The sequence below is a fragment of the Halichoerus grypus genome, chromosome 3 (assembly GCF_964656455.1).
Source record: "Halichoerus grypus chromosome 3, mHalGry1.hap1.1, whole genome shotgun sequence".
In the NCBI taxonomy this organism is placed as follows: Eukaryota; Metazoa; Chordata; class Mammalia; order Carnivora; family Phocidae; genus Halichoerus; species Halichoerus grypus.
Window position 1 is genome coordinate 35,307,264 of NC_135714.1, and position 21,322 is coordinate 35,328,585.

General features: G+C 39.2%; 1 protein-coding gene across 3 annotated transcripts in view; it reads left to right on the top strand.

Annotated features, from left to right (window-relative positions):
* LOC118526002 (glutaredoxin domain-containing cysteine-rich protein 1) overlaps positions 1-21,322 on the top strand; it is a 308,805-nt gene that overhangs the window by 208,150 nt on the left and 79,333 nt on the right. The window contains exon 5 of one of the 3 annotated variants that reach the window (XR_013446333.1): positions 5,770-5,865. The exons of the other annotated variants lie outside the window; for them this stretch is intronic. The gene's annotated coding sequence lies outside the window, so the exon portion shown is untranslated. The remainder of the gene's footprint in view (positions 1-5,769; positions 5,866-21,322) is intronic. 3 annotated transcript variants of the gene reach the window in all.

Genomic DNA, 21,322 nt, shown 5'->3' on the forward strand with positions numbered 1-21,322 from the left:
TTCTCCTAGAGCCAAAGCTAGTCCCTGCACATTTTTCTTTTCCACAAAATGCAGTCAGAAAGTGCCATCTGGTTAGCCATTTTTAAAGGCCATTATTGTCATTTTCTCATTAAAAAAAATCCATTTACTTCCAGGGTTTTCTCACTAACTTTATGTTACCATAGATATGAAGAAACTCTCCCCCATTCTGTTTCTCAGCCTCCTGTGGATTTCTTCCTCATTCAACTGAAAAGCTAATCATGTTACTCCCCTGCTGAAAACAAACCCATGGTTCTTTGTAGCATTTACATATAAAATCAAACTTCCTAGTCTGCTGTATGAGCCTGAGTTCTTCTCAAAAGCAGAATATGAAGTAAGGACTTGCATGCAGGTAGTTTATAGGAGAAGTGATCTCAGGGCAGGAGGGAGAGATGGAGGAATGTGGAAGAGGAAAGGAGAGAAAGCCAATACAAAGGTGCATTGATTACTGCCATGAGCACCTCGGGTTCCTTTGATTCTACATCCTGCTGGGGCCTTCTGAGGAGTGTCTAGAATGCCTTTCAGAATCCACCCCAACAAGGGGAAGCATTTTTTATGGGCTCTTTCCCTTTGGTGAGGATTGCCTTAAGAGATCTCTATCCCCCCCACTCACCACACACACATTTCTAGGCTACCTATGCCTAAGAGCTGAGTGGTCTTCTTTCAGTGCCTACCCTGAGGAGCTGGGGAAAATCCAGAGCTCGAAGCAAAAGATGTATGGCATAAATTCATGGGGGGTATCTCTCAGCACAAAATGAAACAAAGCTCATGTGGAACTGCTTCTTGAAGACATGGTTAGGAGGTGGAACCGAAGAGGCGGCTGATCCACATGACATATAAAGCTTTCCCTGATTTTCCATTTTACTCTCCCAGTCTCATCTCTGGACAAGGTATCCCTTAGAGTCTATATATACCAACACAGGTACCCTAACCATACTTTGCAATTTTATATAATCTGATTTTTTTCCCTTTCTTTTTGGTACATGCTGATTTCTCTTCTTGAAATTCTGCCACTTTTCTCTCTTAGTTAACTCAATCTTTTAAACTAACCTCAGATGTGCCTCTTTCCTGGAAGCTTCTGTGCTTCCCCCCCAGTTAGCGTTAAATGCCTCTATAGCTCTGGAAACACCCGTATCATAGCTCTACTCAAGCCCCGTTACAACATACTATAACTCTAACACAGAAATCTGTTTACTACTCAGCCTGCCACAGAGATCTGTGAGGGACTGTATTTTAAATTTCCATATCCTGGGTGCCTAGCATAGTACTCGTCTACATAATACATGTTCCATAAATACTTGTGGACTAAATGAATTGAGTACATTTTGATTTTGCAATGGACTGCTCTTCCCAAACCAAGAAAATCTAATCTAATTTAAGGCCATTCCAAAGCAATTGAACATGGATATATTTTGAAAGAAGCTTACTAGATATCCAAATATGTCTTTGATATATATAAAATCAACAAAGCAATAACAATGAAATTGTAAAAAAAAAAATCAAGTGATAAATCAGTAATAATAAACCCAGGACTCCTACTCTCAAGAATTAGATAGGTAAGGGGCGCCTGGGTGGCTCAGTCGTTAAGCGTCTGCCTCCGGCTCAGGTCATGGTCCCAGGGTCCTGGGATCGAGCCCCACATCGGGCTCCCTGCTCGGCGGGAAGCCTGCTTCTCCCTCTCCCACTCCCCCTGCTTGTGTTCCCTCTCTCGCTGTGTCTCTCTCTGTCAAATAAATAAAATCTTTAAAAAAAAAAAAAAAGAGTTAGATAGGTAAGACACAGACACATAACATTATGAATAATAATAAAGGAGGAGAAGATAACACACTGAGAGATGAAATACTATAAGGTAGTATGGGTGAACAGGGAAACAACTAGCAGAAAATATATTTACTAGGAGATCAGAGGATTCTGGGATCTTCTGGGGATAGAAGGACAAGGAAGTTTCTAGGCGATGGATAAGATTTGAACTAGGCAATATATGGAGTGGTGGACAGCAGTGACTCTGGAAAAGACCCCGTAGGTTCAAACTCCTCAATCACATCTCACCTTCATCTGTGTCCTCTTGGGCAAATTTTAGTTGCCCCATCTATACATTTGATTTAGTAATGATACTTAATTTATGTGGGTATTGTGAGGATTAAAATAAGCCACATGTTTATAGAGATTAGAACTGTGCCTGGCATATAACACTTTATTACATATGATATACTTACCTTAGACAATGGGGGGGTGAGTCTCAGCAGAGACATAAGATATGTTTGGGAGCCAATAAAGGGAGTTTGTGTGGGGAAATGGTGGGAGGTAAGACTGGAAAGCTGTTTTGGATTCTTAGTGAGGACCCAAAAAGTCAGCCGTAGCCAGCAACGAGGGCAAACAGAGATTAGGTGACTGTTTGTCTTAGTTTCCCCTGTGGTTTAACTAGTGCCTTGGTCTAATTCTTAGGACACCTCTTACTTTCCCAAGTGTCTTATTTAGATAAAAGATATCTAAAAAACTGATATGTGTGAACAGGGGTCATAGGGATTTGTGGAGATTGTCTGGTATAAATATGTAACATGCACTGAGAAAAACATTTCATGGGTTGGTAACAAGCTGTTGCATGTTTGTTTAAAATCATATATGTCTCCACAGAATCATAAAAACCCAGTACTGAAAGGGGCCTGGAGATACATGGTAGAGTTCCTTCTTCATTTTTATATTGGCACATTGTAATTCCCTTTCAGTGTACTTGGAAATGTTCGAAGAAATATGTGAAGCTGAATTTTTTTGGATAAACAACAACAACAAACAAACAAAACACAAAAAATAGGAGGAAGTCAAAGCTCATGGCAAATGAACTACAAATAGCTCATGCACATGGGAAGTCCTTTACTTCATATTCAAATGACAGCCCTGAACTATTTTCATATGCCAGATTGGGAATACATTGTCATATACATCCGTCAATAGTTGGTTTGGACAGTGACAACACCATTACGTGGCAGTGTTTGTGAAGTGATGTCAGCATGCTACACTTTGCTCTTATTATCTAATGAATATAATTGAGAAATTGGGAAACTAAAGTACTGATACCAGTGATATGAAACATGGTTCTTATGAGTTTAATAAGGCAAAATTTGAAATCATAGTTGGGCTTAAAAAAACAAATCAATCTAGTGTTGAGTCAACCTATGTCCACTCACTGGGCAGGAGTAAGTGATGCAGGACAGGCCTTCCATGAGCCCTGTTGGCTTGTACCGGCTTGAAGCTGGTCAGAACCCATGCAGAGCTGGTCACCACAGTGGGGAATGGGATATGTGAGATGTGACGCCATGAAGATCTGAAGTGGTATGTGAGAGGTGTCTGATACAAAATCTTTAGATTGCGTTGGTATTTTCATTTCACCTCTACTAACTTCTTCTTTGAGTTTGGTTCATTTTCTTGAAATGAAGGTGCAGGGTCACCTTGAATGGAAGAATATTTCTTTCTCTCTCTACACTGACCAGTCTGGTAGTTTTTGGCACCACTACTTTAGTCTAGAACCACATCTTAAATGGTTACTTAAGACTTTTGTTCTCTGGTGATACTGGGTATGTTTTATATCTAATTACAAAACCAGGAGGTAGCTTGGCTCAGGTTCTGTTTGCAGGGCTCTGTCTTGCTACATTTTGTATAAGCTATATTTCTAGGAAGCTAATGAGGTTATTTTTTTTTCCCCAGGTACCTGTCAGGAGATGATAAGTCCTAGCCTAGCCCCATTTCAAGTAATGAGTCTGGCTTTAGTCTATTGCTGTGGGAACTATGTGACTTCATCCCCACCTACCACTTTGTTTCTGTTTCTGGTCTTTGATATGAATATCATGTTTTGATTTTTTTTCTCAAAAAATCTACTCTTTTTCATTTTAATCTCCCATACTACTTGGAGCATTGAGTTGGGGCATATCTATACCTAAAGTTACAATGCTATCTTGACTGGGCATCTCTTGGAAAAATGATTTTAAACAGATAATTTCCCTTCCAGGCAAACTACTAATCAAGTATAAGTGTAGAACAAAAATGTTTCCGTACGTGCCAAGATTCAGGAGCATTTGCCTTCCTCATATCATTTTAAAAAAAATTAAACATGCACTTTTACAAAAAAGGAAGGTACAAACCAGGATATGAGAAGATTTGGAATTTAGGAAACATCGTGGGTTACCTGAGATACATAGACACATTAATCAAGAGAAAAGAAAGTAAATTATAAACATCAGGTAAAACCACAAGCTAAAAAACAGTCATGAGCCAATATGTAGCACATGAAAATTCATCATTTTGAGATGGTAGTCAATGTTTTTTGGTCTTTCGTGGCACCAACATTTTGAAGAATAGTTATTTAGTAGAACATCCCTCAATCTGGGTTTCTCTGATGTTTCCTCATGGTTAGATTCAGGTTACACCTTTTTGGCTGGGATATTTTGTAAGTGATGTATCTTTCTGGGGGTATCATATCTGAAGGCACGTGTCCATTTATTCCTTATGAATAATATTACTTGTGATTACTTTATTACAGTGTTGTCTAGTATCTCCACTGTATTTTTGTTATTTTATTTTATTTATTTATCTTTTTTCAGGTTCCTTGTTTTTTGTTTTGTTTTATTTTTGTTTTCATTGTTGTTTTTTATTATGTTCAATTAGCCAACACATAGTACATCATTAGTTTTTGATGTAGTGTTCAACAATTCATTAGTTGAATATAATACCCAGTGCCCATCACAATACGTGCCCTCCTTAATACCCATCATTCAGTAACCCCATCCCCCCCACAGTCCTCCCCTCTGTTACCCTCAGTTTTTTTTCCCGGAGTCCAGAGCCTCTCATGGTTTGTCTCCCTCTTTGATTTCTTCCCATTCAGTTTTCCCTCCATTCCCCTATGGTCCTCTGTGCTATTCCTTATATTCCACATATGAGTGAAACCATATGATAATTGTCTTTCTCTGCTTGACTTATTTCACTTAGTATAATCCACTCCAGTTCCATCCATGTCAATGCAAATGGTAGGTATTCATCATTTCTGATGGCTGAGTGATATTACATTGTATATATGAACCACATCTTCTTTATCCATTCATCTGTTGAAGGACATTTGGGCTCCTTCCATGGTTTGGCTATTGTGGACATTGCTGCTATGAACACTGGGGTGCATGTGCCCCTTCTTTTCATTACATCTGTATCTTTGGGGTAAATACCTAGGAGTGCAATTCCTAGAGCAGGTCGTAGCTCTATTTTTTACATCTCGAGGAACCTCCATACTGTTTTCCAGAGTGGCTGTACCAGCTTGCATTCCCACAAACAGTGTAAGAAGGTTCCCCTTTCTCCACATCCTCCCCAACATTTGTTGTTTCCTATCTTGTTAATTTTTGCCATTCTAACTGGTGTGAGGTAGTATCTCATTGTGGTTTTGATTTATATTTCCCTGATGGCTAATGATGTTGAACATTTTTTCATGTGTCTGTTAACCATTTCTGTGTCTTCTTTGGAGAAGTGTCTGTTCATGTCTTCTGCCCATTTCTTGACTGGATTATTTGTTTTTTTTTGGGTGTTGAGTTTGAGAAGTTCTTTATAGATCTTGGATACCAGACCTTTACCCATAATGTCATTTGCAAATATCTTCTCCCATTCCATGGGTTGCCTCTTAGTTTTGTTGACTGTTTCCTTTGCTGTGCAGAAGCTTTTTATCTTGATGAAGTCCCAAAAGTTCATTTTTGCTTTTATTTCCCTTGCCTTTAGAGACGTGTCTTGAAAGAAGTTGCTGTGGCCGCTGTTGAAGAGGTTACTGCCTATGTTCTCCTCTAGGATTTTAATGGATTCCTGTCTCACATTGAGGTTTTTCATCTATTTTGAGTTTATCTTTGTGTATGGTGTAAAAGAACAGTCCACTTTCATTCTTCTGCATGTGGCAGTCCAATTTTCCCAACACCACTTGTTGAAGAGACTGTCTTTTTTCCATTGGATATTCTTTCCTGCTTTGTCGAAGATTAGTTGACCATAGAGTTGAGGGTCCATTTCTGGGCTCTGTATTCTGTTAATAAATAATTTATTGGGAGATACCTTGAAGCTCTGTGATTATCTCGTTACTCATCAAGCTTCTACACACAAGATTATGTACACATTGGTGATTTTTGCCTAAAGAAATTTTTAGGATTATGTTTGCACAATGATGATTTTCCTACAGTGATTAGTATTCTTCTGTAAGGAAAATTTTGTTTCTCCTTTGTTTATAGGTTTATTTATCCATCTATTTATTATTAGTATGTAAACTGTGGATTCTTATTCACTGGGCTATAATCCATCACTGTCCTTATTTATTTTAATGCTTTAAATCTTCCAGTTTTGGCCAGTAGGAGCCCCTTAAACTGGCACTGGTGTGTTTCTGACATGCCCCAATCAATTTTTAAAGCATTTCCTGACTTTTTGGCATAAGGTATTCCAAGATCACTTTATACCTTCTCTGCTCATCCCAGGAATCAACCATTTCTTCAAAGAGCCTTGGTACCTTTTGGTGCAGAATGGCATTAGGAAACCAAAATCTGGGTAGTAGGTTTGCTCACTGCTGCTCGTCTGTCATTACTTGCCTGTCGTTTCAGTAAACAAAGCTAATGATCATGGTGGAGGGAGCTCTGTTGTAATTTGGATTTTTTTTTAGTTAATTTGAAGCTTATGCTATTCTTTCCCTCCTAGGAATGCTGATGCATGGAATGTGTCATTTTATTTTTGCTCCTTGTTGATCTTACTTTTGGTGGGGAGGGTGTGTTTAGTGATTTGGACTCAGAAAGCCACCAGTAGGGGCACCTGGGTGACTCAGTTGGTTAAGCAGCTGCCTTCAGCTCAGGTCATGATCCCAGGGTCCTGGGATCAAGCCCCACATTGGGCTCCCTGCTCAGCGGGAGCCGTCTTCTCCCTCTCCTCCCTGCTCATGCTCTCTCTTGCTATCTCTGTCACTATCTGTCTCTCTCTCTCTCAAATAAATAAATAAAATCTTAAAAAAAGTAAATAAATAAAGCCACCATTATGAGTGCTGACCAGAACCTCTGAGATCCAGTCTTTTGGTGTCTTCCTTATTCAGGGCACTTTCAGTCTCCAGGGTAATTAAAATTTAAATGGAGGTTTTCAACGAATTAATGTACATGCTGATAAAAACTTCGAGACAGGAAATTTATGCTCTATCTCCATACGATCTTTTACCTTAATGGTGTGTGGTTGCTTTAGGGTCAGAGAAGAAAGCTTAGTGGGAAATAAAGCTAAGGATTACTTCCTTAAAAAGAACACTGATAGGAGGATGGCTTCTGTAATTTGCTTTTATACATTGTCTTCAGAGGATGCTAATGTTTTCCCAATACATTTGGTATTTTCTCTTTCTCTTTCTTTCTGTGTGTGTGTGTGTGTGTATCCAAAACTATAATCCTTGGCATTTATGAAAGTCTCATCTGATTTTATTGCAGAAAGCAGAAAAAGAGAGAGGAGGGAAAAAAGTATCCCATTTCCTCCAGTATTGATAGCACAAATGAGAACTTAGCATTACATTCCAATGAGATTGCGGCTTTCATTAATTTCACACTCACAGCTGATGAATGAGAATTGTTTTGTTGTACGAGGCAGACTGCTCCTGCAGAGTAATTAATCCCAAATGAAGGGTTGGAAAAACAGCCACTGAAAATGCTTGATGTCTGCAGCTCAGCTGAGACTCACGAGCGAGCGAGGGCTTTACTGGCAGCCACTCGTGACTTTATGATTCCTCTCACTTACACAGGGAGAGTGACACATGGAGCCACTGACCCTCATTTTAATTAAATAGACTCCGAAACAGGTGGCCAATCAGGTTGAAGGAGAGACAGAGGGCTTCTTAGATAAGAGCTTTTTAGAGCGAATACGTTACACTGTAAATGAAGCTGTCCTGAGCAGAAAGGCTACCTCAATATTTCTGGCTAGAATGAGAACAACTGGGATTATGAAGCACAAACCATAGTCCTCTGACAGGGAAACAAGATGGGAATTAGACAAAGTGATGGGAAGGAAGGAAGTCCAGGAAAGAGGCACCTTAATGTTTGGTTTTTTAACATTGAGATCTGATATGGAACCCCACTGGTGAGTATGTGTTTTACGATCCCAACACTGCCAGTGCTGACTTATATCTGAGTATGGATCCAGTGGTTTGAAATCAGTTTTATAAGCACATAATATTTCTCCGGAAGTCACCCTGGTGAGTATCTCCACTGCCACATCAGCCTCACCTTCAAGAAGGCGTAAACCTGGGGTCACAGTCATGTATTTCTTGAGCAACTCCAGCCCTAAAAAGGTTTGTTTTTTTCTTGGAAAGTTCCCGAAAAGAGTTGAGCCTCCTTGCTTCTTAGCATCTCATGTAAGGACCAGCAGCTGCACCTGGAACTTTACTGTAAGAAACAGAATTTTTGGTTCCACCGGACCTAGGGAACCAGAGTTGCATTTTTAACAAGATGCCTAGGGGACTCCTTTGCAAACCACAGTTGGAGAAGCATGGCATGAGAGGACTGGATCTCACCATTGACTTTATGGTATCCCTCCATTTTCTTCCCCTCATTCCAGCTCCATTTTCTGCCTCCCACTGTTGCTGGTCACAGGCATGGTTCCTTAATGTTTCGGGTTTGTCTGTCTTGCTCCCTTCTAGATTGTATGTTCCCCAAGAGCATGTCTTATATCTGCCAGAGCGCCATTTTACTTGGCTTTCAGTAACTATTGGCTATAATCAGTTAACTGGTAGATTTGATTGATTAAAGAGTGAGAATTGGAAAACAAACACACAAACAAACAAACCATGGAAACACCCCCTGCTTCTGCCCCTGATGAAGCTCTTTGTGCTTTGTGTTGAAGGAGCAGATGACAGCACAAAGGATACTTGTCCCCATCTCCTCCATCCACCATGCTACCTCCCATCAATTTTATAACAAATTCCTGTGCTTTGACCATCTCTCTTCTGATACCGGAGTTCTTTCCCAGTAGGTGCCTGAGTTTACTCACATGAATAAAGCGCTAAAACATTCTCCCCCTTACATCTTTTATACATGCTAAACCTTGGGGTGAATCTGTCTCAGGTTCAAGCTGGGAGCTCCACTAGCTGACATTTCAATAATAACTATCATATGACTTAATAATACTCTGGGTTAAAAAAAAACCCCTCTATTAGTTGCTAATATTTCTAAGTCGGGAGATTTTACACAAATACAGATTAGTAGCATCCCTTGACACATCTGGGCCTGCATTTCCTCAGGTGACATTAGGTAGAGGTGTAGCGGCTGCCTGGTCAGACAGGGTTGCACTTTCCAAGATGCCACTTTTTCTATTCCTCTTTATTAAGTCTCTAACCCCAAGTTCAAGAGTCCTTGGTATTTATCCTCATATCTACTCTGTTGGTTTTTTATACCTGGTCCAAATCCCTCCTGTTTCCATTGCCTGCTTATCTCTCGTGGGCATTTGAATTCAAGACCATAGGCCAGCTTCTGAGTCTCCTTTCTTGGACATGGTATTTTTAAAGTGTGCCATTTTCTTTTGCTTTCCATTTTATAAAGGTGCACTATAAAATGTCATTCCTTTCCAGGGTATACCTGGGGTACTGTGATTCCAAACACAGAAAGATTCACACCTTTCACATCAGTGCTTTCAGAATTAGGAGTTTGACAGGATGTGAGAATACATTTGAATGATATAGAAACCCTTGATTGCTCTCACTGGACCCTTTAGAATACACTAAACCGGGGCGCCTGGGTGGCTCAGTTGTTAAGCGTCTGCCTTCAGCTCAGGTCATGATCTCGGGGTCCTGGGATCGAGCCCCGCATCGGGCTCCCTGCTCTGCGGGAAGCCTGCTTCTCCCTCTCCCACTCCCCCTGCTTGTGTTCCTACTCTTGCTGTGTCTCTCTCTGTCAAATAAATAAATAAAATCTTAAAAAAAAATTATTAGAATACACTAAACCAGTGGGCACTGGCCATTTCCAAGAACATATTATGTACTGAGTTAAAAAAAAAAATCAATTCCCCAAACCCACTCTTTATTTTCTTCCTGGAGCTTAAAATTTTAATTTCCAGGGGTGTAAATTTCTCTAATAGTTCTTCTCCACTTCCATTATGGATTTGGAAATCTATCCTTGACTTCTGTAACTCTCAAGGAGACTGATGCGTATTACTACTGGTTTGCTTTGGAAGATATGGAGTGTGTAGAATTATCACATATATCTCCAGCACGCCTGTGGAGGGTCTCCACAAAGCAAAGCATTATGGCTTTTGTGGCACAAGGGGAAGGACCCTAGATCTCGGAGAGAGCAGCAGAAAGTCTGGCCTGTGTGAGAAGAGAAGGCAGGGAGTTAGGCACTGCTGACTGTCCGAGGGAGGGCTTTTCCACAGTGTGCTGCTTCTGCACTTCTGGCAGGAAGAGTTGATTATAGGACAAGGTGACTGACAAGACAGATGACTTCTAGGACTGGCTGCCTTACTTGGAGTCAGCAATTGGAAAGGTGAAGGGGGAGGTGTGGGGGGGGAAGATGAGCCCTGAGCACAAACAGTGAATACATTCCTTGGCAGTCACCCCAACTAAAGAGAAAAATTTTAATATTTCTTTTTTTTTTTTTAATTTTATTTATTTATTTGAGAGAGAGAATGAGACAGAGAGAGAGCACGAGACGGGGGAGGATCAGAGGGAGAAGCAGACTCCCTGCTGAGCAGGGAGTCTGATGTGGGACTCGATCCCAGGACTCCAGGATCATGACCTGAGCCGAAGGCAGTCACTTAACCAACTGAGCCACCCAGGCGCCCAAAAATTTTAATATTTCTAATCATATGCTTACCCATTCAGCCAAAAAGACTTTTATTTTACAGCTTATAATGGACTAGTGTGAGAACTAATTTGCTTCCCCTGCCATCTGCCCTTAGTGCACACATCAGACAGAACGGCGTTCAAAACCAATTACTAAATTATGACATATGTGTTGGGACAAGGTGTCATGTAGAAATAGCAAATAGCAGTGTAACGTGTGGCAATCATACCTAGAGGAGCTGGAAGCTTAGAGAATGTGTTCCCGTGGTATGTGCAGAGCACCCATCAGAAGGGTACAGGGGTTCTGCTTCAGATCCCACCTCGGTGCAGTGCGTGGAAGTGAGTCCTCCTCTCTATCAAATTGGGTTAATCCTGAAGAATCTGCTTCCTTTCCTTCCTCCACCCCTTCTTTATTCCTCCCTCCCGTTCCTTCTTTCCTCTTCTTATTTCTTGCAAAAATTTCTTAAAAGTAATTTTCAGAAAATCAAATGTTTCATTCATTTCTCATTTCCTACACCAAGCCATTACATTAGTCCTGATTAAATCCTCATTATAGTGATCCTAATAGTTCTTCTCTTTGGTTTTTCTCCTTCAGTCGTTAGTAAGCAAAGGCCAATAAATTATCACCAGTAGCCTTTGCTCTGGGGTTATTATTCAGGCCTACAATAATTTCCTTTTAAATCTCTGTTCCAGAAAGTAAATAGCAATGAGCTGTCCACACAGGTTCCATTTCTACCCACATTCCCAGTTTTATCCATTTCTAGATTTTCCTTTTTTTCTCTAAGGATCATCTAAATTTGGGACTTCAGAACTGTATCATGGTTCTGGTTACAGAAGACCCCATTGCAAGAAATACTATGATGGAGGATGGTGGGTATTTTCTAGTTAGAATGTTGGGGTGGGACTTCTTGTACATAGGAAATACTGCAAATGCACAAACATACACCCACAGTCCATCTCTAAATAGTTTTTTGAATAGTTTGAATTTGGTGAGAATTACTTAATAAATGGTTTTATTCCTTTTAAATCACTCTCTTTAAACATGTTTCATCCAATCTCTCTCTTTTTTTTATTTCATAAACATCTCAGACAAATCCCATAATTAGGCCAAACTTTTCTACTCCTAAAACATTACTTCTCTTATCCCATTCAAGGTTTTTCTTTCCCTTCCTGTTGATTTGACTTAGGGCTGGAAGGACTTGGAGAGATGAGAGGGTGTGTTCTGCTCCTAGAATATACCATCTACCTTCCTTTCCCTCACCCTCCTCCCTTTCCTAAGTCCCCATGCTTATGCTTCAGGAAGGAGAAAAGTGATTGAAAATGACAAGTATTTCTCATTTATCTCTTGGCTAACACTAGTTGGTTGTCCTAGATGCCTCTAGGGCATTGTTGCCTGGCCCTAACATCTGTGGGGCCTGGGGCCTGAGTACAGATGGAGGTCTACACACCCTATGTCTAAATATGAAAAAGTTATATATCAAGCCAACAAAGTGTTCAACAAATATATTTGTATGGTTATCTTGATATATATATATATATATATATATATATATATATATATATATTCATAATGATCTTCAAGACCAGGTTAGAATTTAAAATTCTTGAATTCCTTGCAATTTTGTGTGTTAACATGGGATGAACTGTCCCTGCCATTCTCCCCACCCATGGCCCCAGGCCTACCATCCTTATCTTTCCAGTCCTGGATCTGTTTTACACGAATCATGGCCTTGCACACTTGTGTGTAGTTGCTGGAGACAACATGTTCAAGCTCTGACTTCCTGCCACCTGCTGCAAACGTGGCCATGCCTTGGCCACTCTTTGGGTGGAGCAGTTGTGCTCCTCAGGGAAGAAGTCTTTGTGGGCTCTGAAAGCAGGTGTAGGACCACTGGAAGAGAGAATTCTGGAGTACTCAGCATGATCTGAAGAAGGTGCAGGTTTCAGATAGGCACATCCTTTTGTCCCTCACCTTATAGGGATGGGCATGACCGTAGGAGGGCAAGAATAGAGTCCGCTGTAGAGCAAGCTAACAACTAGTTATGCTAATGATCCTCTCTGCTCCCCTTTGTCTTCTGTTGATATAAGGTGGGGTGGGGTTGTGGTTGAACTGAGTGGGGAGGTGGCTGGAGGATAGCAGGGCTCCTTTATTTCTTAATAAACCCAGGAGGGTATGTTGGTCCCCAATTATTAGGTAACTTACACTCCTGTGTTCTCAGTTTATAGTCTCAGTAACCATTCCAGGGCCAATAAGAAAACCTCTCAATAACCTAATACACATGCAAACCAAATATCTTTCCTATTAGAGTGGGTAACTTTGCCAATTAAAAAGAAAAAGGACTGTTTAGCCAAATATTTACCTTGATCTTTGTTTTTTGTGTATAGAAATTTTCTGTTACTTCACAGTATACAAATAGCATAATTGTAATTTGGCTTAAAAATGTTTTCTGAGCAACATGCAAATTACCAATTTAATCCCTTCTCTTCCTAGTTTCGCCCCATGCTTCTGCACCACCATCTGCCACCAGGGTAGGCGATGCACATACACAGCATTCCTACAAACACCGATTGCTAAACAATCTCCAAAGATGTGTCACCATGTTTGGTATTTTTTTTCTTCAGAGAGATACATAATAGATCTATTGCTTACTTACTAAGCATCATTCCGTAGGCAAGGTGATCTGATATGGGACCTTCTCTCTAATCTTTCTCACTCAAGGATCATTTCAGAATGCTAGTGACTGAGCATGAAGTTGTTATGGGGATAACCTTGAATTCACTCTACCTTATTTTAAAAGGTAAATCATTTACAAACACCATTGTTACTACTGGTAAAAATTACTACAAACCGCACAACTGACTGTGATACTAAAATGACAAGCAATTCCCTCAATGATCTAAAGTAGAAAAGGCAATAGACAGCAGGATATTATAACAAAGACAGAGAATCTGATTCCTGGGAGGGGCTCTAATTTATGGAAGGTCCTAGATAAATGGAATACATCCTGTATTTCACTTTCAGATTCAACAGCAGTCAGTAGCTGTTACTGCCTTGCTTTCACATAGATATCAAACTTTTAGAAATATTTATGTGAAACAATGTGCGAATTGTATAATAAATGTGTGCATGTAATATGCCAGGAATAATGATTGACGAATTGATGATTTAACCTATATTTCACATTTAATCCTTAAAACAACTCTGCAGAAGAAGTAAAGATAATTTTACTTTATATATAAGGAAACAGAGGCTCAGAGAACTTACATAATCTTCCCAAGTTCATACATTTAAAAAGCAATGAACTAGTATTCTCTACTATGGAAAATAGTATGGAGGTTCCTCAAGAAATTAAAAAAAGAACCACCATACGGTCCAGCAATCCTACTTCTGAGTATATATACAAAGGAAACAAAATCACTGTCTTGAAGAGGTACCTGGATTCCCATGATTCTAGCAACAATATTTAACAATAGCCAAGTATGGAAATAACCTAAGTGTCAGTCAATGGATAAATGGATAAAGCAAGTGTGATATATATACAATTGAATATTATTCTTCCTTCAGAAAAGAAGGAAATTCTGTCATGTGAGACAACATGGGTGAACTTGGAAGGCATCATGCTAAGTGAAATAAGCCAGACAGAGAAAGACAAATACTGCATAGTATCACTTATATGTGGAATCTAAAAAATATATAAAAATATAAAATATTTAAAAATATGTATACACACACACACACACACAGAACTCATAGAAACAGAAAGTAGTAAAATGGTTACCAGAGGTTGACAGTGGGGGGAATAGGGAGAGGTTGGTAAAAGGGTATAAACTTTCAGTTATAAGATGAATAAGTTCTGAGGATCCAATGTATAACATAGTGACTACAGTTGATAACACTGTATTGTATAATTAAAATTTGCCCACAGAGTAGAAATTAAGTGTTCTCACCTACACAAAAAGCTAAGTATGTGGAGTGGTGGAATGTGTTAATTAACTCCATGAGCAGGAATCCTTTTGCATGTATACATATATCAAATCATCACGTTGTATACTTTAAACATCTTACAATTTTATTTGCCAGTTACACCTTGCTAAAGCTGGAAACAGCAACAACAAAAGAAGCAATGAAGCTGTATTCCAAGTTCAGGACGTTCTAACTCCAAAATCAGTCTTCCTTTCCACCATTTACTTCCCTCCCATTTTCTTTTACTGCTTTCCTTTACTTAACAGAAATGTGGGAAGGACTTGTTATGTGTCAGATATGTTTCCAGGTGCTGTGTATACACCAGGGACAATCCAGAGTTCCTGCCTTTGGCTTGGAAAGGCAGATGGTAATCAAATTAAACAAACAAACAAACAAACAAAAATAAGTACATAATGTACCTTCAGATGGTGGTAAATTTTATGAAGGAAATCTCCAAAAGGTAAGACAATTGAGAATGAGGGATGAGATAACAGGTAGGGGGTAGGGGTAGAATTGTCTTTCAGATATGGAGGTCAGGGAGGTCTAGAAACTGATGTGCTTCACAAGGCATTGACCACTTTATTGAAGTGTCTTAAGTTTCACCATGGCCCTGTAAACAAGATGCATTTGTCAATGGAGACCCTTGGTTGCTTTCTGCAGTTTGTTTGTAGCTCATGGTTTTATGTAGCAATGTCTGCATTTGCATCTGTTATGAAAAAGAAGTGTGTGAGATGTCTTTAAATGCATAGGAAAGCATCTCAGTATACGTAAAATGATTGTAAGTTCTTACGTGGCAAGTAGATACAGATGTGTTTAGGTTGAATGCCCATTTAATGAGGACCAATATTACATGCTTTGGAAAGAGGAAGAAAATTAGATGGAAAGGAGAGAGTAAGTGAGAAATTAGGTATGGCATTAGGGCAAATTACTAACGAAAGCAGAATGTGAAACCTATAGATACAAAAACAAAAGCCTCAACTTTGTGTTACTCAGGAATGTATAAACCTTAGGATAATTCAATTCTAGAAGCAAATAAAAAGTGAGTCATTTTATGAAATGCCTCAGCAACCTAATCAGAGGTTCATTTTAAGAATAAATCACAGCATTCCACCAATAGATAAATGGATAAAGAAGATATATATATGTATATGTATATATATATATATATATATATATATATGCAATGGAATATTACTCAGCCATAAAAATGAATGCAATCTTGCTATTCAAAACAACATGGATGGAGCTAGAGAGTGTAATGCTAAACAAAATAAGTAAATCAGAGAAAGACAAATAACATATGATTTCAATCATATGTGGAATTTAAAAAACAAAACAAATAAGCAAAGGGAAAAAGGAAAGCAAACCAAGAAACAGACTCTTAACTATAGAGAACAAAGTGATGTTAACCAGAGTGGAGGTGAGTGGGGGGATGGGTAAAATAGGTGATGGGGACTAAGGAGGGCACTTGCTGTGATGAGCACCAGGTGTTGTATGAAAGTGTTAAATCGCTATATTGTACACCTGAAACTAAGATTACACTGTATGTTAACTAACTGTAATTAAAATAAAAACTTAAAAAAAGAATAAATTGCAGCAGACCAATTAACTGAATTTTGCTGATTTTAATTGCCTATTATTTTTTTCCAGCAATTTGATCATTATTGTAACTTATTTCAACAATTTCCTTACTCTTCTCAGAGTGACATTCTCAGATGTAACTGCCTTTAAAAAAATGCTGATTCTGTACATGTAAAAACTTTACAGTCAATTTCCTTCCTTTACAGTTATAAACAAAAAGGAATCACTTGGGTTTGTACCCTTCCACCATCTTTGCAGGGGATTTAATGAGGTGGAGAGGGAGGGCAAGATGGAGAGAAAGTACTTTCTTTGATGGAGGCAGAAAGTGGAGGAATGGGTTATACCCAAAGACAGCTGATTCATTTAATCTCATCAACCATTTTCACCACCTCCAAGAATCAGACCCTGAAGCAGAGTTGGACACTTCTGGAAGTAAGTGAGCAAAAATTTCAGTATAGGATACCTCTAGGTGGGAAAAATTCAGATAACTCTGCCTCAGTAGTTACTTCATTTAATACTGCCATGAGATAAACTGCTTTGATTGAACATTTCCAATCTCCTCGAGAGACAGGGTTTCTTTCAAATGGGTTCTAACCTCCTAACACTTTCCATCTGAAGATGCATGATTGTTATTTGTTTTTAAAATTTTTTGAGTATAGTTGACACACAGTGTTACATTAGTTTCAGATGTACACATAGTGATTCCAGTCTTTTACATAATACTCTGTTCATCACAAGTGTAGCTAGCTCACATCTGTCACCATGCAGTTCTATTACAATACCATTGACTATATGCCCTATACTGTAGCTTTCATCCCTGTGACTTATTCATTCCGTAACTGGAAGCCTGTATCCCCCTCTGCCCTTCACCCATTTTGCCAAACCCCTCATCCCCCTTCCCTCTGGCAACAATCGGTTTGTTCTCTGTATTTATGAGTTTGTTTCTGCTTTTTGTTTGTTTTTTAGGTTTCACATAGGAGTGAAATCATTGGTATTTGTCTTTCCCCATCTGACTTATTTCACTTAGCATAATACTTTCTAGGTCCATTCATGTTGTCACAAATGGCAAGATCTCAACCTTTTTTATAGCTGAGTAATATTCCATTACATATGTAGATTACATCTTCTTTATCCATTAATCTATCAATGGACATTTTCTTCCATATCTTGGCCATTGTCAGTAATGTTGCAATAAGCATAGGGGTGCATATCTCTTTTCAAATTAGTGTTTTCATTTTCTTTGGGTAAATACCCGGTAGTAAAATTACTGGACCATTAGGTATTTATATTTTTAATTTTTTGAGGAACCTCCATACTGTTTTCCACAGCGGCTGCACAATTTTGCACAAGGTGCACAAAGGTCCCTTCTTCCCCACATCCTTGCCAACGCTTAGTATTTTTTTTAAAGATTTTATTTATTTATTCATGAGAGAGAGAGAGAGAGGCAGAGGGAGAAGCAGACTCCCAAGGAGCAGGGAGCCCGATGCGGGACTCGATCCCAGGATGCTGCGATCATGACCTGAGCTGAAGGCAGACGCTTAACCATCTGAGCCACCCAGGCGCCCCCAACACCTATTATTTATTGATTTTTTTGATCTAGCCATTCTGACAGGTGTGAGGTGATACCTCATTGTGGTTTTGATTTGCATTTCCCTGATGTTGACATCGTTTTATGTATCTGTTGGCCATCTGTATGTCTTCTTTAGAAAAATGTCTGTTCAAGTCCTCTGCCCATTTTTAATTAGATTATTTGTCTTTTTTGGTGTTAAGTTGTATAAGTTCCTTATATATTGAATATTAACCCCTTATCAGATATATTGTTTGTGAATATCTTCTCCTATTCATTAAGTTGCCTTTTCATTTTGTTGATGGTTTCCTTTGCTGTGCAGAAGATTTTTGTTTTGGTGTAGTCCCAATAGTTTATTTTTGCTTTTCTTTCCCTTGCCTCAGGAGACATATCTAGAAAAATGTTCTGATAGCCAATATCAAAGAAATTACTGCTTATGTTTTCTTCTAGGAATTTTATGTTTTTTTTGTCTGGTGTTTAGGTCTTTAACCCTTTTTGAGGTTTTTTTGTGTGTATGGTGTAAGAAAGTGGTCCAGTTTCATTCTTTTGTAGGTAGCTGTCCAGTTTCCCCAGCACCCTTTATTGAAGATACTATCTTTCCCCCATTGTATATTCTTATCTCCTTTGTTATAGATTAATGGACCATATAAATGTGGGTTTACTTCTGGGGTCTCTATGCTGTTCTATTGATCTATGCATCTGTTTTTATGCCAGTATCATACTGTTTTGATTACTACAGCTTTGCAGTATATCTTGAAATCTGGGATTGTGATGCCTCCAGTTTTGTTTTTCTTTCTCAAGATTGCTTTGGCTATTTGGGGTCTTTTGTGATTCCATACACATCTTAGTATTATTGTTTTCTAATTCTGTGAAAAATGCTATTAGTGTTTTGATAGGAATTGCATGAAATCTGTAGATTGCTTTGGATAGTCTGGACATTTGAACAGCATTAATTCTTCTAATCTATGAATATATCTTTCCAGGTAACAATATATAATATTTCTATATATAATATCAGTCACTGTAAATAGTGACAGTTTTAGTTCTTCCTTTCTGATTTGCATGCATTTTATTTCTTTTTATTGCCTGATTGCTCTGGCTGGGACTTCTAATACTGTGTTGAATAAAAGTGGTGAGAGTGGGCATACTTCTTCCTAACCTAAGAGGAAAAGGTTTCAGCTTTTCACCATTGAGTATGTTAGTTGTGGGCTTGTCATAATAGGACCTTTACTATGCTGAGGTACATTTTTAATAAATCCCTAAATAACATATTTGTTTTTAGTGATTTTCTTCCTTCCATTTCTGCTGGAGTTACTTATTTCTCCATTCATTTAATAATTCAACTCATGCTTATTGAGCATCTACTATGTTTTGTAGTATAGCCCTCATTGCTGCCAATGCGAAACCTATCACTGTACACTGTAAGCTCTGGAGTTTGTGGGAGAAAGAAAATAAAAACAAACCATTACCCAAATCACTGTTATTATTCTGAACTGTTTGATTTGTCTTTCCCTTTGTACCACTATTGACGTAACCTAATGTGGAAGGGGACCCTTTTAGAGAGCATCAGTTAGTTTGAACCATTCCCAAAGATCCACAGATGACCTAGTTTAGTTTGTAGGGTAGGGATGGATCCGCTAATAGTTGTACACTAAGACTTGGAAGAGTTGCCTGGGTTTTACAGGTTAGTATGAAATACATTGTGTACTGCTTCAGTAAGGTGAGGTGTGGTTGGCTTGCTCTGAGCTGAGTACCATGACCAAAGAATCTACAGCAGAACCAGATATGGATACAGATACTAGAAATGATGATACCAAAATTTATGAGGTCAAATTGGAGGGGAAAGTACTCTAAATCCCTTCCTATGGCTATACTTCCATAGATCTCAAAGGAATCCCTCTGAGGCTGGCACCTGACAGTATTCAACCTATACTCCATAAATTTGCTATGAACTTATGCACAGATACTTACTGAATGTTTATGTGCTAGATACTATGCTATGCATTTTGAGGAAGTAGGAAGGTGTTTAAGAGTCAGTTCCTTTTTTCAAGTGCCTTACCTGTTACTTGGAAGAGACAGATGAACGTGTGAAACAATAGTAATAGTGAAAGATGGTTTGAATGCCTGGATTCAAGGTAGAAAGGGATATAAATAAGTGGAAAAAGGACCATTTTACTAAGATCTTTGGAAAGCTTGGAGACCTAAGATAACCTTGCTTTGAAATCTGGGAAATAAAAATAGAATAGAAATGTGCTTTGTTGGGGGGGAGGGGAATTTTCCCATCAAGGGTAAGTGTTTGTTTTAGATTGGGTTAACCAGATAAGGATTTGAGTGAAGTGATCACAGGAAGCCCCAGTGGAAGAGTGGAAATTGAGACAGAGAAGGGAAGGAAGCACATAAACATTGCTATTGAGCAAGTTACTACTCTTGACAACCACAGCTCAATCCTACAATATAGAATGCACTTCAGAGGGTCAAGGAACCTGGGATATTTATTCTCCAGCCCTCATAAATCACTGGTGGAGGGCTATTCCACACAGGTGTTAACTCCTCGGAACTTCCAGCTGAGAGAAAGCCAACAGGTAGAGAGTCACGGGTTTGTGTCCCAGGATCAGCGGCATACCCTGAACCCACACATCATGATAAGATGGAGGCGGGGGGGTCCTACTTTTGGAAATAGTCCTGCAGAGGCTCTCAGACTTGGCATTAATAGCATTCTGATACTTAAATCTGTTTGAAGTTGACTTTGCTGCAATAAAGGTAAAAGATACACACTCAGCAAATGGCACCAGCAGGTATTAGTCCTGAGGATGTTCAGGAAGCTTCGTTTCTTATGTCTCTCCATTTTCTCTTAAGAGATGTGTTTTTATTAGCAGCAGTGGTCTTCTGCCTCCCTAAGCAAATGGCACTAGGGAGTGCCACCATTTATGTTTTGGATGGCAAGGCCTAGGAAGGATTTATCCCAGCAGGCAAACCTATCACACAAGGGGGTTTGCACAGTGCCACCATTTATGTTTTGGATGGCAAGGCCTGGGAAGGATTCATCCCAGCAGGCAAACCTATCACACAAGGGGGTTTGCACAGTGGTGTATACCAGTGTGCGTGGGGAGCAGAGAACTATAAAGGAGAGTACTTTCAATAGGCACTCATGAGTCTCAGCATGAGGACCTTTGGCAATAATGATTTCACGAGCCTTCTCAGCAGAAACCTTGTCAGTAGACAAGAGAGAGAGACGATAGAGGAGAGGAGAAATGTGGCCGGCTCAGAATGGCTGCTGAGACAGTTGTACTCATTAGCATATGTGAGTTCCCTTATAAACACCTAGGTTTGTTTGCAGAAGGATTTGGAGGTTGCTCTCTGTGGGGTGGTGGACATGGTGGGTGGAGGTGTGAGG